This window comes from Mus musculus, chromosome 14 (genome assembly GCF_000001635.26).
Source record: "Mus musculus strain C57BL/6J chromosome 14, GRCm38.p6 C57BL/6J".
Lineage (NCBI taxonomy): Eukaryota > Metazoa > Chordata > Mammalia > Rodentia > Muridae > Mus > Mus musculus.
In genome coordinates, this window is record NC_000080.6 from 77,389,514 (window position 1) to 77,417,261 (window position 27,748).

Below are 27,748 nucleotides of genomic sequence, written 5' to 3' on the forward strand. Positions count from 1 at the left end.
CACACCCCCAACCACACCCCTGTACCTGATACCCAGAAGACCTTTGGTATCCGAACTACTGCAGTTTGTAGCTGAGAGGTGTATGCCCTGCTCATTGGTGCTGCGCAGTTTGTGGTACCGAGGGTGTTTCCACAGGCAAAGGAAGTTTCTTTCTTTTTTTTTTTTAGGGAGACTTTTTGACATAATTTTCATAACTAGAAAGAAAAACTTTCACCGAGACTCCACAGCCTTCTAATCCTATCCGGAAGTTTTTCTTTACATTTTGGAGCTCAAAATGTGAAAAGCCGGGTGCAGTCTGGGCCCTGTAAGTGCTTTGTGGGTTATCATTTCTCAACTGTAAATTTGGTTTTTATCACAGAAATGCCTCTTTTGAAAGTGGTGGTGCTGGGATGTTAAATTAAAGACGGACACAGAAATTGTCTTTCTCCAGGATTATCTCTTTCGATTTTCTTTTTGTGTGTGTGTGTATGTGAAAAATGTATTAACACAAAACTTCTGCCTTTCCTTTCTTTGGCGGCAATGTCAACTTGGCCTGAGCCGTGAGGTTTTCTGACTGAATTGTGTCCTGCTTTTTGTGAGAAGAATACTCTGTGGTGCGCTGTTTAGTTACACTTGAAATCGTATTCATTAAAACTTCAGGGGAAAATATTAAGGAAAGATTGAGGAAGTTGGAACTATAAGAGATTATGAAGAGCTTGCAATTTTTCAAATGTATTAAGTGGATAGAAATAAGACACAAGAATAAACAGTAAATTTGCTGAGTGTTCTGAAAGTACTGGGTTTAACTGTGGATATACATTTACCCCAGGGTACTCCTGTTGAGGCTCTGGACTGCTAAAACTCAGTTTTCCTCCCGGAACCCATCTTCTCTCCTAGGCAGGCATTGCGAGGGGCTGGCTCTCCCTCAGAGGCGAGCCTTTCCATTTTGTGGGATAGGATAGCAGGCTACTAGAATACTTTCTTATTATCTGTTCCACTCTCTTGTCTTTTTCGCCCCATTCTCAGTACAGCAGTTTCAAATCAATGAACGGACTAGTGATGTAGGTTGTGGGTAGAGCACTTGCCTACTAACAAAGCATGGGTTTAGTCCCCAGCCCTGGAAGAAGCTTATAGGCAAAGCCCAGGAGGCCTGTTCCCTGGGCACTGGGAAGGATGTTTCTAACACAGTCCACAATTCCCAAAAGCACTGCAAGGATGCAGCTTACACCAGTTTTTCTCCTTGCCTCCTGGTCTCCTTTCCATTCCTTCAATTATCGTGAGCATCTCTGGTCCCCACCAGGGTCTTCCATGTACCTTCGTGTGACAAATATCACAAGTTTTGTTTGTTTAAAAGGATCGCCTTGGGAGACTACATGTGTATTGTTTATTTTATACAGAAGCCAAAATTCTTTTCTGACACCGAGTTTAAGAGGTTTTTTTTTTTTTTTTATATCATGTGATTTGGGGATGATCTTCAATGCAAACATGTCTCGCAACATGTTTTTACTAAAACCAGTGTTGACTGAGAACATTATCGTCTCCAGAATACTTATAGGAATTTCACTTGAGTTTGGTTAATCCTCCTTTGGAGATGGGGAGATGATAGACTTAAAGCCAAATATGTTACCAATCATATAAATTATAAATATGGATACTGCTCCAGTTAGACAACACTATCAGATTACATATTCAGTTCAATCCTACTTTCAAGAGCTACATCTAGAATTAAGTAAACTTCAAGAGTTATATCTAGAAATAAGCAAATAATGCCAAAAATGCAAGCACTAAGTTCTCACGTATAAAAGAGTCATAATAAGACGGCTAACACCAATAAGCATTGGAAAAAAATTACCTGTCATAAAATTATAGTTTCTAACTCTGAAAGCTTGATTTCACGTGGAAGTTAAAGTAATCCAGGAGCTTCATTCAATGATTTCCAAGCTCATTAAAACTCAGATTGATAGAACTGAGAGGAGAAATAGAGAGCTGTAAAGATAGAAAGAGGTCCTGATTTCTTTTAATGACTGAGTGCTTTGTAAAGTTAGCATCTTGAAAGTTTGCCTAGTGTGATAAACTTTACTTGAGGGCAGGAGACATTGAACACCACAGGTACAGAAAGTCACAGCTTCTTTAGTACACGTGGAACATCTTTTCTTAAACTTGGCTAGCTAGTGAATGAAAATAACAAATTCGAAAGTATTGGATTTAAGCATGAGAAGGGTTAAACTTGACGGTGATTCTCACAAGCTATAAATCAGCAACACTACTTCTGAAAGTAATATTAAAATCTTAAGTATTCCCAGATTATAAAATTAAAATTATATTTCAGACTAAACAATGGGTTAGAAAGGAAATTGCAATTCTTGAAATTTTTATGTGATATTAAATGTTTGACATATAAAAAGTTTAAATGCAACTAATGCTATCTTTAAGGGAAATTTATAGCCTTAAATGAGTGTTAGAAGAACTGAGGGCAGAAAATAATGAAATGGAGATTAAAGAAACAATGCATTGAATTAGTCAAGCAAAGAGTTAACTCTTTGAAAAAATACACAAATTTGACAAGCCCATAATCAAACTAACCAAAAGAGAAAGCAGACACAAGTTTTAAAAAATAAAAAATAAAAAGGGAGTGGAGATATTACCATATGTAATCTTAGCTTACAGTCCCCTATTATTCAGCAGAGCATGGAACTGCCACATGCAAACCAAGGGAAAAGAACAGAGGACCCTCAAACACAGAGCTGTGGCCACAAGGTTTCTGACAAAATCGTCATAAACACACAGAGAGAGAGGATAGCTTCTTTAACAAGTGATGCTGGGAAAACCTGATTTCCCGTGTTGGAAAATAAAGATAAAGCCATGGTTTCCACCTTATACAAAAATCAATTCAAAATTGATCAAAGAGCTTAATATAAGACCTGAAAGTCTGAAATTACTGGAGAAAAACATAAGAAAAGAATACTTCAATACAGAGGCATAGGCAAGAACTTTCTGAGAGGAACTCCAGTGGCCAGGAAGTAATCCTATGGATTTACAAATGTGATTCTGCTATATTTAAAAGATTCTAAGAAACCGAAGAATCAAAACCACACAAAAGGGGTCTGGAGACATGGCTCTGCAGTTAAGTCATGAGTGCTGGCTGCTTTTCTGTGGAGCCTGATTCAGTTCCCAGCAAGTACATCAGATGCCTTCTGCTGGCCTCTGTGTGCAGCCCATACTAGTGGCAGACCTGCCACACACATTAAAAATAAAATGTCTTTCTTTTTTAGATTAAAAGGTATTTTCCAGACACAACAGGGCCAATGCAGGCATTATTTCACAGCAGCTGTGACAACATATGTAACATATGTGACAACATTGTAAAGACCTGCAAAACTCAAGCCACACACAATCTCTGGATGGAAGGAAGGATGTGGGCACAAAGGCTGTCCCTTGCTGGGGAGCTATTAGCATTTGATTGCTGCTCAGAGAGGGACAATCAGTTTTCTTTAATGGTGCAACAACTGGTATGTCAGCCATAGGCAAGGACAAACCCCACAACCAGGAGAGTAAATATGACCAAAATATGTTGTAGGATATTCTCAAAGAATTAATAAAAGCATTATTTAAAGAGCTGAGGGAATAGAGAGATGACTCAGCAGTTAAGAACCCCAGTTCTTCTTCCATTGGATCAGGATCAGCTCCCAGCACACACCCGATGGCTCACAACCATCTGTCACCCCAGTTCCAGGGAACTATGTTTGGGAGCAAATGGAGAAGGGTTTCCACAGGCCCTACACAGGTTTACACTTCCACCAGAAGTGAGGGATTCTGCTGACTGCTGATAAAAATATAAACTTGTATAGGGCCTGTGGAAAACAGTACAAAATTTCCCCCAAAGCACTAGAAATAGAACTAATATGTAACCTACCTACACCACTCCTGACTATATCCAAGGGACATTTAAGTCACCACAGAGGTACTTATACCTCCTTGTTAATTGCTACTGTGTTCACAGAAGCCAAGACAGGGAGTCAGCCTAGGTGTCCATTAACAGATCAGAAGAGAAATATGATAAATACACAATGGAATTTCATACAGCCATAAAGAAAGAAAGAACCATTATATTTATAGGAAAATGGGTACAACTGGAAATCATGTTAAGCAAAACAAGCCATATTCAGAAAAACAAATGCCATATTTTCTCCTTCATGCAGGGAATTGGGGACGACAGAGTTCTTTGCAGGTTTTGACATTATAAGATGCCATCATAAACATCGTTGTCAAATAAGTGTGGTCATTATGAAAATAATAATAGCAAGTTACCAGAGATACTGGGACCCGGGAGAATGGAGCTGATAAATGAGGCAGACCAAAGTCTAATGCAATAACCAGCTTTATTCAGAGCATCAGGCAGTTTACACCCCAAGGGTTAAGAGTCACATGAGCAAAGTGTCCAATCAGAAGGACAAGATGCACAGTCACTGGAAGGTAGAAGCTAAATATATACCTGGTATCCCTCAGAGTTCAGGCAAACTGTGTATCTCCTGCCTGGTTCCCAGTCAGTGATAAGCAGGCCAGGAAATACAATTTGACTGTGGCTTGCAATCGTGAGAAGTTAGAGAAAACATTGATTTTCGGTAGCTTACTCCACCTAGTTTAATTCTGAGGTACTGTGTCTCATCTCATGGAGTCTTTGATAATTTAACTTGAGAGCTTATTAATTTTCAGTGAAAGTATTTTGATACAGTTGTCCAACTTCACAGCAGCAATGCCGAGAGCTAGAGGGGAAACCAAAACAAAGTAGTTATTATCACAGTCGCCATCCTCGCTGGTACACCTTCTCAGTATTTCCCATGCTACCTCGTCTCGGGGGTGAACACACGTTTTCAGAGCAGTTCCCTGGCAGGATGTCTTTGGCTCCAGCTAACTCTCCAGATTTTTCCCACACGGCTCACAAGTGAGTGCCTCACATGTACTCTGTGACTAGTTCTACTTGGTGAATGCTGTTCACCAGCAAGAGGATCTCTTTCCACTCCAGGGAAGGTCGCTGGTGGCCCCACCTTTACCTGTAGACCCCATGCCATTGGTAACTAAGCAGGAATTGTGACCGTTGACACCTTGATTGCCAATCTCGGTCGCCATATTGATTATTCAGAGAAATGCCTAGGAAATCAGAAAAGCTCCCCTCTTGTTGTGTCTGTGAAGATGCCTCCAGACATGATCAGACCCAGCTCAGAATAGCACAGTGATGGTTTGGGGAGGCAGTGGTAACTTTCAGAGATACAGCCTATTTGAAAGACAGTCACTTAGCCCGTGTCCTCTCGCTGTTTTCTGGTTGCCACAAGGTAAGCAGCCTCTGCCACTGCCTCACCTCAGGTCAAAAACAACGGAGCTGTCTGGACATGGACTGACAAGTCTGTGAGCCACAATACACCCTTTCCCTTTCATGAGCTTAGCTCAGGCGTTCAGTCACTATTACAAGAGTAATATGGATACCCGTCCTCGGAAAAGGAGTCCCACCTCTGAAGCAAGTGGGTGGTAGCCCCAAAGTAAGCGTTACCTCCATCACATTGACAGATGGCACTGAACAAATGTTCCTCACGCATTTGGCTTCTGGTGGTCAATCAGACTGTGACTAGATCGCTCTACTGGCTTAGCTGTGCACTAAGATCTCTCCTTAGGAACCAGGTACCCCAACCGCACACACCCCTAAACCTCTCTACACTCACAGTAGACACCACATTATTCTCAGGGTGGCTGCCTGCTTGTGGAAACTTGCCCCCATGTCTTTGTCACTTCTCTCCCTCCTACTGAGTTTCTGCCAAAAAAAAAAAAAAAATGGTCCAAAGAGAAGCTACCTCCTCTGCCCAAACCATACACGCCCACATCTAAGGGCGCCTCCACTGACCTAACTAAAGGGAAACACACGACACTTTCTACAGTCCTATGAAAAATGTTCCTTTGCAGGCATATGCTCTTGTGAGTGGCCAAAATAATCCTGCAGACATTCTGAAGATGGCATTGTGTTTGTTGGAAGGAGAAGGCGGCCATGCAGACACCGCAGTGTCTCTTTGATCATTTGTGCTTAAGAAGAGGCACATATTTCTTGCAGATGAGATGGACTTTTAAAAAAAACCAACCTGCTTTTTTCAGATACTCCAAAAACTAATTATCTCATACCCTCCTATGGTTTGAAGCCTGTAGGCGAAATACATGGGAGTTTTGTATTAGCTGCAAGTAAATCGCCATTACCTTTCTCTCAAATGCAAATGGTGTAAACTTTCTATGCAAAAGGCCAGATTTCTTAAATTCCAGCCTAGTTACCTGCTTCATTAAGAAACATGAGTGCAAATAAATTTTATGAAAAAATTATGGAGAGCAGTTGGCTAGAGAGTGATTGCAGAGGTTAATGTGTGTAGTAATTGGCTTGTTTAGGATGTACCATCAAACAAGATTCACCAATCATTTCAAGTTTAAGTAAATGATACAGCTTTATAGCAATTAAAATATGATTCATTTTCCACAGTGTCTCTACATTAACTTAAAAAATAATCATTTGGGTTTAATCCAAATCAACAACAACAAAAAAAATATACAGCATCTAAGTGGAACATTTACCTTCCCGGTGTCCCCCCCACCTTTTTTTCCCCTGCTGCTGAAGTTGTACAACAGTGCGAGCTGGAACCTCGTCTCTGTACTGAAGAGCTTAAAGGATATTCTCCTAAGGTGTACACCTTCCTCCCAACCCCTATTTATTTATGCTACAGGTCATAATTCTGGTGAATGTGACACTGCAGTCATCCTTACAGTCACAAATTATAATGTGTAGGTGCAAATTATACCTTTCCTACACAAAGCCAGGAGCAGAGCTCTGTGAGGTGATATGAGAAGGATAAGTAGAAGTCACTTGATACAGTAAGGAAAATAAATTATGATGACTCTTTCCTAATGGGGGGGTGGGAAACCTTTTTTTTTTCTCCTTACATGATGCTTAGTTCTGTCAAAACGCCACGCTGAGCAGGTAGCCTAATGGATGCGCTGACCAGCCTGTGGCCGAAATGCTGGCCCTGAATCTTGCGTGCGATGACATTTTACCCCTGTCCCCTTTTTGAGGCTGATGGGAAGTCATTTGCACCTGCATAGCTTCCATTGTTGATGATGCTGTTGTTATGAAAAGGGCTGTGCTACAAATGCCTCAGCCACCAAAGTAGCATGTGAAGGAGCGGAAGCAGGAGAGTAGAATATGAGAGAAACCAGACAAGGCCAGTGTCACTTCCTGGAACCCTAGTGATAAAAACTGACATGCTGCATCTCTTAACAAGGGGACCAGTCCTCCAATAGAATACTCAGTTGGGTATAACAAACTCCACATCATTAGGTCCAAATGCCATAGGAGGCTAATGAATATATTTGGTCTTAATGGTGGTGGTGGCATGGACAGAAACAGCTAGCCTTTGGCTGCTCTGTATTTCCTGTGGGTCAGGGAGTGAGTGCTCTCATGACTTGGTGGACAGTTTGTTCTTCTGTTCCTAGACTTGAGGGAGAGGATTTGAGTTCCTTGCACAAGGTCACACAACCAGTAGCTTAAAGGGAGCTCCGCAACTAATAAAGAAAACCTGCACCATTGCAAAGAGCCCAGGGCTACTGCTTCTGTTCATGGACTCAGGTTCGTGTGTTTTGCATTAGATGAGAGCAAGGCTTCTCAGCCTTCTGGCATTTTAGACTTCCTGAGCACTTCAGGATGCGGCGCACTGGCGCTCCCTGAGTTTCCCCACAAGATTTTAATGGTGGTGCTAAGCCACAGATGTCTGCCACAATTTCCAGATGTCTCCAAGAGGGGGAATGTGTTGTCTGTTGGGTAGTAGTGGCCTAGAAGACCTTTTTAGGCAACTGCAGTTTAGGTGCACCAATTCCTGCCAAAGCCGCCTGCATTCGCCAAGAGAGTAAAAGCGTCATATCCAGCAAGCCCCGAAAGACCGAGACTGACCTTCCTCCGCTGTCCTCATCCTCAGAGAGTGAGGGGCTCAGAGGAGCACCATGTCCCACTCTTCCCCTCTCCTATTTGGTTCTCTGTCACTGGATGAAAGAAAGTAAAAACAAACAAACAAACAAACAAACAAAAAACAAACCAGCAACTCTCAAAACTTTCCAGAACCTGTGTGCGGTATAGAGATCGTCCCTGTCATCATCATCATCGTTGTCATCAACCAACAGTGTCGAAAGAGAATGGGCTTCCTCTTGACACAGCACTGAACCCAAAGAGCTCAGATGAGGGCCTGATGGAATGCTCCGTATGTAACCCCATTCTCGGCTTTCTTGAGAATCTATTTGGATCCAAACTTTCTGTGGTTAGTGCGTCAAACATTAAAGACGCATTAGATCAAGAGTTATGGTGTGATTTACAACAAGGGCCAATGTAAGGTTCTGAAAGACAAATTCAGTTCATAGCCTTGAAAAGTCATTAACGAAGCTCTCCCATGCTCATTCTGCATTAAAATAAAAGCTCTGCCTTCGGAACTCCTGGCTTTGGGAACTTTGATGGCCGCACTGCCCTTTAGTTCTGCTCCGCTGCGTTCTGCTGCGGATTCCCTAGACTGTTTAAAAGAGTGTAAGTGCCTATATAAAACGGGAAATTTCTACTTTAGAATCCATTTTAGGAAAATAGTGTGGTTTAAAATTACTTAGGTAGGATCCCCAGAGATCACTTGAGCTTAATGAGGCTAACCACGTATATATTAATGTATTAAAAGTTAATATTAAAGAACGAGAGAGCATCTTATAGGATTTGTATATTTTAGAACCCCCTCGAGACTTTTAAAATTCTGATTAATCGAAAGTCAAGCAATCAGACATTAGGGAATCTATGTTTACAGATCATAGATGGGACTACACGCACTTAATACAATAAACCTATTTTAACCTTGTGAAGGAAAAAAGAAAAAGAAACGTCTGTTTAGAGCAGCATTTTGAGCTGATAGAGGCCAGTGCATGTAGCCAGGGGACAAAAATATCAGAAGAACAGAAGCAGTTGCCAGCCCTGTGCCTGACCATGAACCAGAAGTAAGGAAAACTATCTTCAAAGCCCAGGGTACACCAAAGAAAACTGTTATTGAACTAAATAAAAAGAATTCGTATTTAAAAACTCTTCAACATATTGGTAAAAATCCTAGAAAGATGAGATACGTTATTAAGGAAGGAGGGGAGTGAAGTAAAAGAACGGATGTGGTCAGACAATGGAGGGACCTTCCTTGGTCCGCAGGCTCCCGGTGAGATGGCCGTGCCCAGAGCAAAGGCTCACAGGATTGGGAACCTCTCACTAGACCCTCGAGGCTGTTAGCACTATGCTGTGTTCCCAAGAAGTGTATAGGCTGGAGTTAAACAAATGAAGGCCTGTCAGTGAGTGAGCGAAGACCACTGTCATCCTCTCTCCTCCTCGTCCTCGTCCTCCTCCCATGCCCCCTCCTCTTCTTCTTCCTCTCTCTCCCCCAGCCCCCTCCCCCTCCCCTTTCCTTTCCCCTCTTCTTCCCTCCCCCCTCCTCTTCCTCTCCCTCTATCTAACAGAAGTTATCATTCTCTAGCTCCAGGTGGCTTGGCAGGCAGGCACTCTGTAGCCCAGGCTGCCCTCAGACTTGCAGTAGTTCTCCAGCTTCAGCCTCCCTGCTGCTCGGATTATGGCAGGAGTCACCATGCTAAGAAAGAAAAACATTTCTTATAAAATATGAAATTATGAAAGAATATCTCCTAAACTTTTTAGTTTCTGCATTTCTTTACTTTAAAAAAAATTATTGGGAATCCCTAAGAGCTTTTGTTCATATCACTTATATATGCGGGCATCAAATGTATCAGGGATTAAAATAGATAATATAACATATTTTTGTGTTTATGAATTTGGAAGTGATGAGCACAACCTGTTAACAGTTGTTAACAGTTATAGTTAACACTATAACTGGAGTTTGTGTGTTTGTTTTTTGAAACAACAACAACAAAAATGAGAACAGGACGGTTAGTGCTCTTTTACATCTTCCTAATCTCTTCTCTGTCAAATGGGACTGGACTGATTGAAGCTTCTCTGTGTCCGTCTCCCTCACTGACAGAACATGCCAGTTAAGGAATGTCGGGAAAATCCAGCCTCGCAAATGGATGTGGCTATAAAGGGGGGACCTTTGCCAGCCTTCGCAGATAGTCGTAGGCATTGTTATTTGATATTGCACACAGAACTCCAACACTGCCTTGATCCTTTTAAGCCCGCTGCAGCTGGATCCACCTTACTTTCTCATGTCAACTCAGACGTCAGCACAGACCAAAAGGAAGGTAACGCTTCCCTTCTATGAGGAAAAAGGACTCGGTCTCCTAGACACCGAGAATAGATCTTGGAACACCTAGGTTGCTGCAGGTCATGGTTTGAGAACTCGAGGTCTAGGGTAACATTTTAAAGTATAGACAACCGCATGGTGTACAGTGAAGCTCTAAAGAGACGGAGGGACTATTGTCATCATTTCTAAAATCATATATTCAAATTAAAATGCATGTAATAAAGAGAAAACTAGAAGACAACAAAAGGTTAAACTAGATAGAAAAGTCCTTTCCCCCTTTAATTTTCCTCCTTTTAAAAAATTCATTAAAGTATTTCATAACAGAGTAGAACTGTCAATTTTTTTCAGCCTTTAACATATCACAATGAAATGTTTTGGAAAGCTGAGGAAAATCTAATCCTGTTACCCTAAAATCATTTGTATGTGGCCATTTCTGTACTTAGTCCTTTTTGTTGATTTTGCTGAGAGTTTTGTGTCGTGATATGATTTGTTTTTCCCCTTATTGTTTCAGAAGACTCTATATGTCCTGGAAGCTTTTTTTTCTCTATTATATATAAAATATTCAAAATTCCCAAATTCTGGGTTAAACTGAAAAGAACTGGCTAATCTAACTGGTGCCAGCGATGTTAGTTACTGTGCTGCTTGCTGCTTTCCTGTACGGGAGCAACAGTGATTTCTCACTAACTGGGTTTAAAGAAATGTAGTCATCACATTAATACTCTAACAATTCTAGATCCTTAATTATGCTAATTTGATTTTAATGATTTAGCAAATTTCTGTTTGTTCTTAATGATGATTTAAAAATAGCCAGAGGTACTTTCAGCTGAGGCACAGTTTTGTTTAATATTACTGTTGCTGTAACTACAGTCTCTTAACTTTTAATCACTCTCTGCCTGCCTCGTTACACACCCAACTCTGGGCTGGTGTGTAAGGATAACTTCTTAGATCTGGGCAATGCATTGGGTGTGCACGTGTGCAAGCCCTGCTCCCTGTCATTCAGACACCTCCTAGCCCGTGCAAATTTCATTTCTCGGTACCGCCTGCGCGGTGAGCTGCGTGCTCGGGAACTTGAACTTGTATCTCCGTGGACTCGCTCCCTGATGGATTCCCATCAGAAGTCATAAACAGAAAGGAATCCGTTGACAGCATCTTTCTTTTCTACAGTTTTGGTTCCTTTGAAGGAATATTTCTCTGTCCATCACAAATGAAATCCCCTAAACGTCTTGTCTGCTCTGATTATATACTTCAGCTCCCCACAATATCTGGGTCAAGCATGATATCACCATAGCATCGGGTGATCTATGACAACTGCTAGCTATTGTTGGAGTGCTATGAACATGGGATGTTTTGTTCAGTAGCTTCCCGTCTGACCCTGGATAGTCTGTGCTCACCTCCCATATGAAGTGGTTAGACAGACATGGAAGCATCCATGAGGGAGCCATTCCTGCTTCAATTACTGATACAGATGGATCCGGACTCTTAGCATCTGAACTCAGCTTGCCCTGTACTGGACAGCTTAGAGTAGCACCTGCAGATGGTGTTTTTGTTTTCATATCTGGGCAAACATTAGTACATTGGCTTTTTAACCTGATTGGGCTCCTGAGACAGCTGGCCTGGGGTTGATCCCAGATCTTCCACATCCAGCACCGTCATTTGGGGAAGTCACTTAACCTTGCTCTGTCAATGTCTTTGTCTGGAAAACGGCATTACCACTTAAAAGAATTAAGTGAATTACTGATGTTAATTCTCTGGGAAAGCAATAAATACACAGTATTAATTATACAGTGGCCCGCATTCCTGCATTAACAACCAAAGCTGGAATGCTCCATTAGAGTTCATGTAGGCTGGGAATGGAGTGTTGCACACACTAGGCTCATAAAATTATACTTTAACTACAAGAAAATATTTGACTGCCCAGTTTTAAGAAAGAAAGATACAGAACTTTGGAGTCAAAGAGCAAGAAGAAGATACTTTAAATGTGAACTGTACTTTGCTTTAAAAAAAATCGATGCAGCAACTAAATAATATAACAGGGAAAAAACCCTACTAAATGTCAAAATTGGGATTTGGGGAGTTGGGGTGCTTCTTTCCCCCAAATACAAAGCAAGGTGGAAAGCAGGTGTGAGGGGGTAGAAATTCAATCCAAGAGTTTGGATATTATGACTAGGAGTTTCAGAAGGAAAAAAAGGAAACAGGGAAAGTAGATAATTATCAAAGAGATTATCAGAGAAATAATGGAAGATAATGCATTTATCTGAAGATAGACAATGTTCAACTCATTTCTCAATGCAAGAAAAGAAAGCCCACCTGTTCCCAAGCAAAACTTGGGGAGTTTTTCAAGCTCCTGAGATATAGAGCGAACCCTGAGTGTTTGCAGGCTCAAGGCTGGAGATGATTGATAGGTGTCATCTAAGGAAGAAAGCTTGTGCATAGTTTCTCATTTGTTTGTTTGTTTGTTTGGCAACCCTGGATCCCGCAATACAGTGAGCCATCTGGACATTTCTACAGAGCTCTTGTGGAAAATAATTCTGAACGTAAGACTCAAGAATAAGACAAAATATTTTTGCAAGTTCAAAGTGTACTATAAAAGAATTAACCATAGATCTAATAGAGAAAGCTGAAATATAAAGGCAAGATAAGTATGTATGTATGCATGTATATATGTATATGTATGTACAGATGTATATGTATATATAGATGTATATAATGTGTGTATATATGTGTGTGTGTGTGTGTGTGTGTGTATATGCATGTATGTATATATGCATGTGTGTGAATACACACTTGTGAGAATGTGTGTGGAGGCCAGATATGGACAACAGGTGTCTTTCTCACCAGTTCTCCACTATATTTTTTTAACACAGAATTTCTGACTGAACTTGAAGTTCACTGATTCAGCTAGAGTAGTTGACCAATCTCGGACTATAGCAGAATATCATTAGAAGTCATTTCATTGGCTTTTCTGTTTGGTTCTCTCCTAGGGCTCTGGTCTATCCAGCCTGGGCTCCCTCTTTATGCATGGGTCTCAAACTGGATCAGCCACTGGTTGGTCTCTCCCACATTCTCTGCATCCCCTTTACCCCAGCACATCTTGTAGGCACAAGTTATAGGTTAAAGGTTTTGTGGGTGAATTGGCATCCCAGTCCCTCCACTGGAAAAATCTTGCCTGCTTACGGGAGATGGCAGGATCAGGCTCTGTGCATCCCCCATTGCTCATAGTCTTAGGTTCACTCTCATAGATTCCTCCTGAGAGTTTCCATTGCTCTAGCTCAAGGGTCTTATGTAGCCCACAGTGATGTGAAACTAGCAATGTGTTCAAAGTTGGCAGTGACCTCTTGATCCTCCAGCTTCCACCCCACCCCCACTGGAGAAATCACAAGCAAACCCTAACCACATGCAGGAAATGCTAAGTACGGGTGCGTTGTGAGTCCTGGAAACTGGCTGAGGTACGAGAGGAGAGAGAGAGAGAGAGAGAGAGAGAGAGAGAGAGAGAGAGAGAGAGAGCGCTGGAGTCTTCCACGGGAAGCACCCACATATTCAGCAGAGAAGTTGAGTTGAATCCTCTCCAAATTCAAGTGAATCAAATGATTTGGTTTTGAGCTGAAATGAAGCTTAGAAAATTTCAACCCCAAAGGAAACCCTTTTGGGAAATTTTGACAAAGTGAAAATTGGTTCATAATGGAAGTCTCTGTAGTCTGTAATTTCATGGTTTTCCAAAGAGTGTATCACCTCACTTTGCATTGTGCTCACCTAATTAGACGTTTGAAATATGGAAAACAATATTTAGAAGAAGGCAGAAACATAGTCTTAATGAGACTCAACAAGCATAAACAGAAAGAAGAAATTCAGGTGTCTTTGCATTATAATCATACAAATAATAATTTGGTGTAGGAAGAGAGCTGACTGTTATTGCTTCCCATCAGCCAGTCTTTGTCACATATATAATGTAGGTTTTTTTATTTTAAAGATACATGTCTAAATTCACTGACAGATGATGAAATCTTTTAAAGTATAATATTCTTAGATTTCTTTCCAGCCAGACTTAAATTAGATATGTTATGAACTGTGGTTGTATAAAAGTACTTGGAAATGTAGGCCTCAGAACCAACATATAAAAGAAAACCAAGTTCTCCTTCTATAGCACACACTAAGGTTTCCAAGAGAAAGGAGATCTGTAACTTCGATGGGTGGGTGGGAGTCAGCAGGAAAAAGGCAGACTAGAGCAGAAGCTAGTGACAGGTAATGACCGTTGCTGCCTCTGACGTCGCTGCGACACTCCAAGTGTGCAGCTTGTAGCACAAGGCATTGCATGCTGTGACCAAGTCCAGCTTCTACAGCATTGGGTAAATGGAGGCAGGGTGTAGAGTGGGGACTGGTCATTTAACAGACTTTTCTCTGAGGGAACAATGCTCTGTTCTCTCGGGCTGGCAAAAGGGATGAGGCAACACACCACACACACAAACACACACAGCTTATATATCCCAGCAAAATCTTACAAGCAGTACAAAAATCACGATGTGGTTATATTCTGTTTTTCTTTAAGTGAATGATTACAATGAGTGTACATAGAAAACCATGTTCCCCAATACCTTCACATGATCAAACGTTTGACATATTATGGGTTAAAGAAAATAAACCTATTCCCAAGAACCCATATACATCCACAACTAAGCAACTTGATATAGACTAACAAAGTGCAAGCAAGCAAAGTCATTTTCTCAGCCAGTTTGTCTTATTGGCAGCCTGCAATTTGCAGTTACCAAAAAAGGATTAATTATGTTATTATTTATCTTAAAAAGTAATCTTATATAAAAAAACCTTAAGAGAATCACAAATCTAAACTTTTATATAAAAAGCAACCAGTCATGTCTAATTTAGATCCTCAGGGTGCACATCTCCACATTCACAGTTTCTTACTTAATTATACCAGGAAGCCGAGGGACAAAGTGGGCACAGGAAATTAATCACCACCTTGCTCATCGGCCTGGCTTTAGCAGAAGAGTCACCTGTGTCATCCAGGGCTAGTTGGGCTGCACTGTTCTTGTTCCCTGACCTTAAAAAGCATCCTTCACTTACTTAGTAATCAAAGGTGTGCCTTTCTGAACGGTTCTGAGTTGTTCCCTACGATTTTCTTTGTCAAACTCACAAGCAAAAACAGTTCAACCTAACTTTACCTACAGTCAACTTCTCCAAATTCTTTCTATGGGTGGTCGTCATTGCTAGCATCTTCATCTCTACTCAGTTCTTTGCTAGGGTGGCAATTGAATCAGTAGTCTGCTGAAACAGGTCAAGCACTATAACTGTGCCGTTGACACTGCTCAGTGAGGGTCTGGAAGCCCCGTGAGAGTTCTCATACAACTCATGGGTTAAGAGGGACGGGAAGGCCCCAGGGACAGCAAGCAGAGGGATGCTCCGTAGCAGTGTTAAGTCCTCAGGACACATGGTCCTCAGCTCTGCCTCTCAGAGGCACACCCACCATGACTGGGCTAACCAGTGGGGGTGAGCTGTATTTCATGAGCTCTACAAGCCTTCTGTTGTTTCTCTTACACAGCCCCCAATGACGCTATACCCAATACATTCTAGATAATGTCTCATTAGTCATTTCACGCACTCCTACTCCATGAGTTTGTCTGTGTCTGCTATGTCTGCGAGAAGACATCACTTGTGTGTGGATCTTTTTTTATTGCTCTATATTTTAAAACCTATTTTTCTTATATTTTTGAAGTAGTAATATAATTACATCATTTCCCTCTTCCATTTCCTCCATCCAAGTTCATGCGTATATCCATTCTTGCTGTTCTTCAAATTCATGGCCTTTTAAAATTATATGCATGTATGTGTGTGTATGTATGTGTGCGCATATATATGTGTGTATATATATATACATATATATATATATACACACACACATATACACACATGTATACATATACATATGTATATATACATACATATATTCCTAAACTTGACCTGCTCAGTCTCTATAATGTCATTTGTATATCTTTTTTTCCAAGGGTGACTGTTTGGTATTAGATAAGTATTTGGTGTGCTCCTTCCTGGGGAAGATTATTTTTTCTACAGTTGAAACTGAGGAAGGTTTTTTCTTTCCTGGCCATTTCCTATTGAACAAATATCTATGGTAGGCTAAGAAAAAAGACTATGACATTACCCAAGGACTTTCCAAGTAGGGACTTGAAGTTGGTCCCCTTGAAGTGTGGTATCTTCCAACCAGTATGAGTAGAAGTGTAGAGAGAAATTATATCTTAAGTGCATTTTAGAACATAAAAGGCACTTTAAGTTCAAATATTTTTCTAAACACTGTGGTTATTTTCCCCTCATGGTCTTCTAGTCCAATGAATTTATTTATTGATTGATTTTTTTTTAACAGTTTAAAAACCTCTACTTTTCTGTTACGATAGCAAGGAACACGCTTGTGGAGACGTTTCTGCTTCCACTGCTTCTAATCCTCATTCAAGGCCAGAATAAAGAAAGAAAATAATGAGTAGGAGACAAAGGCTTTCGAGTGCAGGATGGAGAGGTTTTAATTAAAGGATGATGGAAAGGTGATTAGTCCCCCAGATCTTTAATAAAGCTAGCCAGTTCTCCACTGACACTAGGAATTATGCTCCAGTGAGTCAGGGCATTTCATTCATAGGCAGGCAACACTATATGCTTTTAATTAACAGTTGTACTTCGATTTCTTGGCCACCATTGGAAAAAAAAAGCAACACCAAACAATATACTTCATTGTTTCATAAGCATATTCAAATCCCCTTTCATCATCAAGTCTGTGTAGAGAGTCTTACTCATTAAGCACTGTATGGTGCAAATCAGCAGACAACACCTCCTTCTCTGTAAGTGCTAAACAGAACTCTCAGGCAGAGAATAAAAAGCCAATTCCAGAGTTAAAATACAAGCATCCTCATTAGTTAGCGAGCCACAGAATAGAGAAAGTATTTGTAAATCATGTATCAGATAAGGCTAATACTTTGACTTCTCAATAACAGCAGTCAAATAGACCACATCATTAAAAACTAGACAAAGCACCTGGATGGAGAGTTCCTAAGGAAGATGTGCAACTGACCAATTAAACTATCAAAGATGCTGCAGCGTCATTGGAGAAATGTGCCTCAAACCCACAGTGAGGCGCCACTTTACACTCTTAGCATGACCAGTCAAAACAAAATTAAGCAAATCTGGGAGTAAGTGTAGAACCAGAATCCTGGTGTACCATGGTGGCAATGTAAGACCACATAGCTGATATGGAAGAGAACATAGGGGTTCCTTGAAAAAGTCAAACAGAACCACCATGGGTGGCCCAGAAATTCCACTTGTAGACTGTTGCCTTTAACATCTGTCTAAGAATGATGAATGTGGTAACATTTATGTTCCATGCATTTTACCGGAATAAAAAAGAAATAAAGATACACATGTGTGTATACACACAGCATTGGCCTTAAATGTGAAGGTGTGGCTGTTGGCTTGAATGCTTTAACCGGACAACTTTTTGGATTTCCTTTATTTATAGCATTTATTGAACAGCTCCTAGTGGCGTGTGTTGCTATGGACACTGGGGATGTTAGATTGAAAGATGCTGCTGTAATGCTGCTAGGGAACTGATGGGGGCAAAACCACAAAGAGAAACAAACAGCCAGTAGGTGTGCAATTGAACTTCAGGTTACGATGCAATGAATAAAAGAAATGAGCAGGCTAAAGACAGGGATGGAAGCGCTGTTGAAGAAGGTGGCCCTCTGTGGGTGAGTCACATCTAAGAAGGAACATTAATGCAAGGGGTGAGTCCTCTCAGATATCTTGGGGAACATATTTCAGGGGTAGAGATACCTGTTTAGCGATTTGAAGGCTAGAACACATGTAAGACATTACAAGTAGTGTCGTCTTCTTCCTTCCTTTGTATGCTGGCGGTGAGCTGGGCTGTGTGATGTATGAATCACTGGTCTGGAGGGATCTGGTGTGTGGCTGCCTACACCTTAGTGTTGACTCTAAAGTGTTAGAATTGCATTCTCCAAGGCCAGAGCAACACCTCCGCCATCAGCTGGCTCTTTTATTTTCTAGTATAGGGGCCTCCAAGGCTATGTGGAGGGTGGAGGGGAGAGGAGACAGGACAGGTCTCCCCAATACTGTGTCCAGTGCACCTCTGCATCTGTCAGAAGACACTACTCCTTCCTTTGAAGCTTTTCTTCCTTAAAGTGGTTGCTAGAACAGAGTTTGGCTACTGAATGAGACTGGAAAGACACTCACACACCCTTGTTTATCACATGAGAAAACAGTTAAGTGACTAGAACACTAATTTCCTTAGATGTTCACATTCGTCCACCCGCACCACCACCCCACCCCCGCCTCCGCAGTCCTTGGATCTCCTCTTCCTCCTCTGTGGTCCACTTTTATACTTATTGAACATAGATCACTTAGAAACAGATTAGTTCCAGGGAACCCCTTTGGGGTGTGGCTGGGGCTCATGACCACCGTAGATGGTTCTGACACCAGTAGTCCTGTGGTCACACTTTGAGAAAAACCAAACTCAAGGTTTTTGTGCTGGGATAAGCCTTTTAGTGGATGGGGTGGAAGAATATCAGCAATTTTTGCTGGACTTTATGGATTTAAAATAAAAGACTTAGAGATTGTCATGACTGATCCACTGAGCCATGGTTACTACATCATGGCTAAGACACAAATTCTATGTTCTTGCCCCCAAAACACTGTTCCCCAAAGGCCTACCAAACCATGACTCTGCATATTGAGGTGTAACAGAAAAGTAGTGCTTTATAAATAATCTCCATTTACTCTGAGCTTCTGCCCTTCTAAACTTGAGCGTTACATTTTCACCAGGCTCTGGTGGTGGTATGTAGTCGTGTATATATTCTTTAAAGTCCAGTCTCGGTGCAGTAGATACCGTGGTGCAGACAGTGAGAGCCTGTTCTCTGTACTTTCCCAGCCTCTCCCTGGTTGCTAAAGGAGCTCTAGAGTGGTGTGGTGGAAAGTGTACACACACAGAGATGCGAGACCAAGGCGCCAACGGTAGCTCCTTCATTAATTTGCTTTGTAACTTTGGCGAATCCCTTCATTTCTCAGAGTATGCATCATCATCTATGATTTTGTGTGCTTAAGGATAAATTTTTATATTTTGAAATACGAAGATCATTAAAATGGATTAGAGGTGATTTTCCCTCATTAGGAGTAATTCATCAGCTCTGCCATATTTGTATGAAATGACTAATACAATTTTTTTTATTAAACCCAGTACACAAAAAGCTCATTAAGCCACTCCTGGCTTACCCAAAGTAGTATTTTATTTAAGGCAATTGCTATTCCCTAGTAATCTAGATTTCTGTGGTTTAGTAGTAAAATTATTGAATTATCTGAATATATTTAATATGGACTCGTTTTTTTTCCCATCATGAGGCATAGTTCTGCCTCATGTTTCAGGGAATAGATATGACTGAGAAGTGCTCGCCTCTGAGTATCAGATGCTGGCCTCTGGAGAGGAAAGGCCACCTGCCTGTCAGAGTGCTGCTCCTGTGATCTGGTCCATAAATGCGTGATCATGGACTTGGGACTCCATTAGATTCATGATGCTGTACACATCCAAGGATATCTTTTTGAATACTCAAATGCCCTGTCAGCTTTAAACCTCAGAGCAGCTTCCTTCCCCTGCCTTGTGGTTTTTACGTCTCCCCTCATGTATTAAGGCCTCCTCTCTGCTGAGGCCCGAGCCAGGTGTGGAAGACAGCATTTGTATTCCAGGGACCTCTGGACTTGGCCTTAAAGCAAGGCATTATGCTGTGAAAACTTGAGTGTAGGAACGTGGTTATCTCCCATTCAGTCTTTACACTCAGACTTGCTTTTGCATTCAGACTGAACGAGGAGATGTGGCTCTGTAGAGCTCAGGAAACAGCAAGTTCAACAAAGCAGAAGGAGTCCCTCTGCGTGTAGGCTGTACCAGCTGTCCTCCAGGAGATGAGGACAGTCACTTGTCACATGGAAAAGAGAATGCAAGCCCCTCCTGCCCCTGCCGATGGGACCAGGAAGACCCAGCCCTGATGAGTGCTTGCTCTCCAATCTGGGATGGAGCTCCAGCACCACTGACAGTCCTGCTTGCTTCTCTCTGGCTCGCATTGTCCCCTGCACAAGAGCACAAGGGATGAGCGAGAACCTGGACTTGAAGTGCCCCGCAAGCACTTTGTATAGTGGTCATTTCTCTGCTCTAAAATTATTCTATTGATTTGTGTCTGTCACCATTGTACCTAAAAAGAAAACTTAATTGGTCTCTTACGGGGAAGGGCCTATTTCTAGAAACAAGGAGTATCTCATGCTAGGCAAGAGCCAAGTTCCTTTTGCATTTTGACACAGTAGGATTGTGGATCCAAGGATGCTCTTCTGGCCCCTTTTGGAAACCGTGGCTGTGACCTCTAGTATCCATCTCTATGAAAATGAAATTTGTGTTCCCAATAAAGTGTCTAAACATCACTACTATACGTATTTCTGTGAGCTCCCCTCCTACTTGCCCTTCCTCCCTTCAGCTAAGTTTGAGGAACACTGAAGCATCACCACCCAGGTCTTTACATGGGCGGGGTGGTAGGCACGAAGCAGCACGGGAAGGATCCTAGTTCCTGAGCGGCTGGGTCCTCTTCCTCTGGACTATTATTGGACTAAGGCTATTATTGGCCAAGCATACTTCACATTTGACCATACGTAGGAGTGGGGTTTGGAGTGATGCTTTGAGAACGGAAATCCACTCATATCTGAATCAGCCCGATGGTGTCCGCACAGTGGGTGGGTGAGAGGATGAGAGGATGAGTGGGTAAATCTTCTGACGGAGGTCCTTGTCACTCCATCTGCCAGCCCAGGGTGACTCCAGATACTCACATCTAGAGAGCTGTCTTGCCCTACAGCAAAGTATTTGATGTGAGAACTTAGCATCTGGAAGATAGAAAGGTCTGTTAATAGCTGCCATTCTTACTCATTGATACCTTGGCTTCTTTAGACCCAGGGACAAGGACCCTGACTTGTCTAAAGGGCAGAGGTGCTCCCTCTGCAGTTCTTGCTGCTTGGTGGTACAGTGGAGGAGGCCATGGGATGCAGCAGCCCCTGTAGATGCTGCAATCCCTCCGGAGTCTCTCCTGTGCCTTTGTTCACCACAGCCACATGTTTGACTCTTAGTGTACTCCTAACAAGGGTGCAAGTGCCTGAGTCAGGGTTGGGTCTCACTCTGTCATCATGGCCTAGGGCAAGCTACTGCTCTTCCTTGAAATGAGAAAACCCAAGTGCCAAGATTGTTACAGAAATCAAATAAGGCATCTAATAAATGGCGGTTTCCCCTTCTCTTCTTCCTTCGTTGGAGGGAAAGTGAGTAGCTGGGACATTCCTTCTTTGGTCTGCTTAGTACATGCTGTATTTCGAGTGTCTGTGCAATATCACATATTTTGAAAGCACAAAAGATCTCTTTTGAATTCACATGAGATAATGATAAAAATCCTCAGCTGATAATTAACGTGAGAATCCTTTTCTGTACTGGGGAGAGAAAATCACATTAGCTTAATCTCTTGATTGTGGGCCACGATAGAACACAGCTGCCTTTAAACAGAGCCGTAGGATAGATTACAGCAGGTTAGGACTTCTGGCCTTGGTCCTTTCTGGATGAGGCAGTTCATCCTGGTATGCATGGGACTCTGGCACGTAATGTGTGTGTACCCTTCACCTTTCCACAGGACCCATTTCAGTGGCTGGGATTCTGCCAGAGCCTCCTCCGCAGTTCTGCATTTGCCAGCCTACTTTCTTTTTTGTTGTTGTTGTTTGTTTTTTTGGTTTTTTTTTATTACATATTTTCCTCAATTACATTTCCAATGCTATCCCAAAAGTCCCCCATACCCTCCCCCCCACTTCCCTACCCACTCATTCCCATTTTTTTTTTACCCTGGCGTTCCCCTGTACTGGGGCATATACAGTTTGCATGTCCAATGGGCCTCTCTTTCCAGTGATGGCCGACTAGGCCATCTTTTGATACATATGCAGCTAGAGTCAAGAGGCCCCTCCTTAGAATTGGAAACAAAACACCCATGGAAGGAGTTACAGAGACAAAGTTTGGAGCTGAGACGAAAGATTGGACCATGTACAGACTGCCATATCCAGGGATCCACCCCATAATCAGCTTCCAAACGCCAGCCTACTTTCTTATTCAGTCCAAATGTGTCACAATATGAAGTCTCCAACAGAGCAAACCATTTATTAGCTATCTTGGTTTATTAGTTTTTTTAAGTCCTGGTTATCCAAAGACGAAGAGAGAATTGTCAGTAAATGCTTTAAGAGGTGATGGTCACTGCAGGGGATAGTTGATGGTCAGGCTGAGTGTGCTGTGTGATCACTGTGGGTCATGAAAAACGAGCCTGCTTCATCCCTGTCCTCCCATGGGACCTGACCCAGCCTCTTCCTGGTCACAGATGCCATCGTTGCATTCTGAGGCCTGACACTCTGACCCTTTTTCTGACCCTTTAGCACTCCAGTGTGTCTTTTATCTTACCATCCCCTTCTCTCCAAATCCATAAGTAGTCTATTTTATTTGATCAGTGGCAACCTTGCACAACCAGTATGGCTCATATGACAATAGTTCTGTGAGTGTGTATTCATGCTGTCCCCACAGCTACATAAAAATCTCTGAAAAAAAAGAAGCAATATTTTACTACATCCCAGACCTCCTCCAGCTATTAGCAACACTAGAGCATTTTAACAAAATTCAAATAAAACATATTCACAAAATCATACAAAATAGCTTGTCCCTTTTGTGGTGAATTTAGAAAATGTAAACACAGAGGGGGAGAGGGTGGTGGTTGTGGTGAATGTATACTTAAGGGAATATAATGAGCTGGCAGTGAAGAAGGTTCTAGTGAAATTTGCTATGGACGGCCTCTAGAGCCTGTTTCCGGTACACTATGGAGGAATTAAAGAATGGGTATTATCCAGAGCTCTTTGATGAAAATCTAGAGTAGCAAGCAGGAAGCCCTGTCACATTGTGAAACTGCAGTACATTTGTTTATTCCGTTGTTCAGTAAACATCCTTAAAAACATTTACTGTAAATTAAGCAGCTAGTGGGTTCTGGGACCATTAGATGACTGAGATTCAGGGCCCTTGGGCAAGCTTATACCACAGTGGGGAGCCAGACACATTAGCAGACGTTTAAAAAGCAATCTAAGTGTTCAGGGATGAGGGAGACGTTATACATATCCCCAGGGTAGACTTAGAGGAACACTACACACAGAAGAAGTCCAGTCCTAGTTCCTTAGCTGGTCTCAAGGACACGAAGCTCAGAGGCAGATTGTGTGGAGAACAAGGTCACAGAACCCGAGCCTGGGACAGCAGAAGACGCTACGGCATCCAAAGTTCTAGACATCTCAGGACAAAGAGTTCTTTGGACTTTCTGGCTTCAGTTCTACTTCCTCTTGCTACCTCTTCGACCTTGCAACTTGCACTGCAACTAGATTCTCACTCTTTGGAAGTACAGCTTCCTGCCAGGTGTGAGAAGAGACAACTAGAAAGTGCTTTTGATTTAGCGACAGTCTGGAGAAGTCAGTTGTGGAGGCAGCTTGACTGAAGTGTAGAGACAAAGGGCTGAGAGCAGTCACAGTGGCCAATCAGACTGTAAAAATGCATTAGGGTTTGATGCTTGTAATTGGATTTTATTAGTAAGCAGATAAAGCAGTTTAGATTAACATTCGTGTAAGCGGTAAAACGCAGGGTGGTGGCTGAGAGTTGGGGACACCCGGCTTCAGACGTCACAGAACTGAATTCCTTCTGTGGCAGTTGGCTGAGTGTGAACACTCACTGTATCTCAGATGCCCTACCCATCTATGTCTTGGATAAAATCTTACCTAAAAGATTGATAATGAAAAGGAACGAGATGGCAATGTATAAGCTTGGAAATAGCACCCAGGGGCATTTGTACTGTTGTCCCCTACCCATGTTCTTTTTGAGGCCCTCAAAGGTTTTAAAAAGAAATAAAATTTACAGGGGTTCTTGGCTTGGATAGGAGAGAGTTTTGTCAAGGATGCCATGTTATTATTCAATCCTATAGTTAATAAAAATGGTGACACTAATAATTGAGAGTGTACTTGTTTGTATTTTCTACAGTTTACCTTTAAATTATCTTGCATACATCCAGGGAAGTGTGTATATTATATGTGAATTAATTTGATTCAAGATGTTTAGCTGGTACTAGAATGATTCATAAAGTAGTTCTATAAATTGTTGAATTATCATTCTATCCGATCAACAAAGACATTGAATTTTTTTCCTGGGGTGATAAAATGAATGAGGTTTGATATTTATACATTTTGCCCTGCTGTGTGTATAATTATTTAAGAACCTAGGAGACCGAATTTCAAAATATGGTCACCTTTTGAATATCACTATGGCTTTATGATTCTTGGCTATTTTACACACACACACACACACACACAAACACACACACACACACGACTACCCCATAGTAACTGAACTAATGCTGAACTAGTCTCACACTAGTACATCCCCTCCTCTGTGGTTATTGTGGAAACCACCTCCACCCTCAACATACTAGAAGCAATAATAGAAAACTAGGGTGGTCTTTCATGGACTCAGTCACCTAGCTATATCTTCCTACCAATTGATGGTTTTTGTTTGGTTGTTTGTGTGTGTGTGTGTGTGTGTGTGTGTGTGTGTGTGTGTGTGTGTTGGTGTGGGGTTAGAGCAGGATGATGGAAGAGGATACTTATATGTCTCAACTACCAGAAGGAACCTGATGTCAATGAATGATTAACTGGTTAGGCTCGTATTCACAACATACCTACTGAGGATGACTGAGTGAAGTGGGGGAGCAGGAGAGGAGTTCCCAAGAGGGGAAAACAGGTTAGAGTAGCTGGTGTGCCCTTTACGCCAAGCAACGCATTCCTCAGATGGCCTTTCATTCGGAGAATGCTCATCATCACTGATTGTACGTTTATGTTCCCTTACTTATGGTCCCATCAGATCCACTCTGACCGGAAATAACTGTGCACTGTCCATTAACACTGGATATGCAGAATAGGCATCTGGATGGTTACACTTTAAGTTGGTGCCTTAGACGCAACAGACATTCATTTCTCATAGCTCCAGAAACTGTACAGTCCACGATCATGTCACCTTCAGAGTAAGCAGGTCTTGGGAGCCCCTTCTTATTTCCAGCTCTGTCTTTACAAGATATGAAGGACAAGAGACTGTTTTAGGCTTCTTCTCTAAAGACACTTGTCTTATTCTCATGATATGGTTCTTCCTACTCCCCAAAGTTCCCTTTTAATTATATTTTCTTGAAGCTCAAGACTTCACCATAAGAACTTGGTGAGGGGAGGTGTCACTTTTAAACCATAACATCGGAGACCAAGGACTCAGACCATGGTCTGTTAAGACCTCTGAACTTAATGATCCCTGGCAAAGGGCAGTTACTACTGAGGTTCTGCTGGAAGACCTTCATTGGGACTTACTAGGTGAAGTACGGCACAGAATTTAACAACCTGCAAATTATAGACTGCATACCTCCAGTGACAAACCCAAAGCCTTTAAACACATTTGCAGCCATGAAATAAATGTACTTCCGAGATGAAGCATAGTTCTGTGGCAGCTAGTGCACAGCTGGGTTACTTGGTGGCAATCTGACCTCACCATCGCTGGATTAGCCCAGCGATTTCAGCTTGTTTTTATCCGAGGGAGTTGTTGAAAGGGAAAGATTAATACAGTGTGTTTCTGCTAGCCCAAAATTCTGTTTTGTATTTCTTTGATACAGATTCTTTGATGTAAGGGCAAACTCTAAATCCCTTTTAAAAGAAGAAAAATGCCCTGAGACTGTAACATGCGAGCAATCCTAGGAATGTAGGAGAGTGCACAACCAGAGGAGCCTTTTAAGGGTCCTAGCTTGGGGCTGGCTGCATTATTAGTGGAATTTAATTACAACTCAAGCTGGCTTTTTGCTCATTGGAGAAATTCATCACTAAGACCGAAAAACATTTTGCAACTATACTATGTAATTTACTAAGCCACTTAGAGAACAAGCTAGATAAACACTAACTAGAGTTTTAGGTAAAGCACTAACTAGTACATAGAACAAAACCCCAATGTGTCTGCTTTTTTTTTTCTCCCATTCCCCTGTACAAAGGAATTTATTCTTTCCAGAGGCACCGGTGGCCATTACAGTCAAGAAAACATGATCTTTGAGTAGCCAAGACAACAGAACTGAAAACTCTTGGCACTGAATTCACAAGCCAACCTTCATTCTTCAATCTAGATGCTCACTTATATAGCTCTAAGGCCAAGGAGTGCAGAGTGCACACTCCATCAAATACAGCAGGTACACACTTGAAATCCTGCTTTGAGCCACGTGTTCGTAGACCCAATAGAATATATAGAGATACAATATAGAGAGAGAAGGGCTCAGTACAATCACATTGTACCTGGAATTACCTGAATACACGGCAGTTAACAATGGCTTTGACTTCGTGGCCTCCAGGCTTTAGGTCAGAAAGTCAATGACATGCCAGTGATCATGGGGATTTAGAAGCCTCTGGTAAGCTCTGCTGTGTAGGGAATCTCTATTCTTTATGGCATATTTATGTGGCTCCCCACAAACTTCTTTTTCATTGCTAGAAATGTAGATTAGAAAATAAGTAAGGCTCAGTATCTGGCCAGAGGAGGGAGGGGCTCCTGTCTCATCTTGCACCTTGAGGGGAAGTGTTGAGGTTTTGCCCAGAAGGAAGAATTTACCACAAGAAGGAAGAGAAGTCCAGCTGGGTAAACTTGCATAATATATGATCCTGCGAGTTGAATTTCCAGCACTTATCAGATGCCTCTAGGGATTGCTAGAAGGTACAGGACTAGCCTCTGTACTGCTGGGATGAAGACTCTGCAGCCACCGAACTAAGAACACCCTTGTGGCCATCCATCAGCTTCTCTGTGATTATATACATAGGTATTGTAATGGTATTATATTGGTAAGGTTGTGAGAATTTAATCAAGTGACAAGATATAGATGTAATGAGAACCGTATAGACAAATATCTTGCTCATAAGATAATCAAATACTGAGTATGAAAGTCTTAGGAATGTTGTTGAGGAAAAGCTGACTCAAAGATCCAGCTAAACCGTGGAAGAAGCAGCAGGTCTCTGGTTCTGTGAATGAGACGGCAGATTCGGCGCCACCCTCAGATAGAATTCTTCAGTCTTGGCTATGATCTGGGAATATACATCATTCCAAACCCATCCACAATGCCTTGTTACCATGTGGCCTGTCTCAGAATCTCATGAAGCCTTCCTTGAGCCTTACCCGGTGGGGATATGCAGAGCTCCTCCTGGCTCTGCCATATTGGCTGTGAGACCTTGAACATGTCAAGGCTCTGAATGTCTATCTCTTGATCTAGAAAACATATTGTAAATGGGAAGCACAAAGGTGTAGGGAA

The 27,748-nt window shown here is 41.9% G+C and overlaps 1 protein-coding gene across 35 annotated transcripts in view; it reads left to right on the forward strand.

The window, feature by feature from the left end:
• Enox1 (ecto-NOX disulfide-thiol exchanger 1) overlaps window positions 1–27,748 on the forward strand; it is a 565,516-nt gene that overhangs the window by 233,266 nt on the left and 304,502 nt on the right. For 2 of the 35 annotated variants that reach the window (XM_030247803.1, XM_011245064.3), the window contains one exon: window positions 8,117–8,255. The exons of the other annotated variants lie outside the window; for them this stretch is intronic. The gene's annotated coding sequence lies outside the window, so the exon portion shown is untranslated. The remainder of the gene's footprint in view (window positions 1–8,116; window positions 8,256–27,748) is intronic. 35 annotated transcript variants of the gene reach the window in all.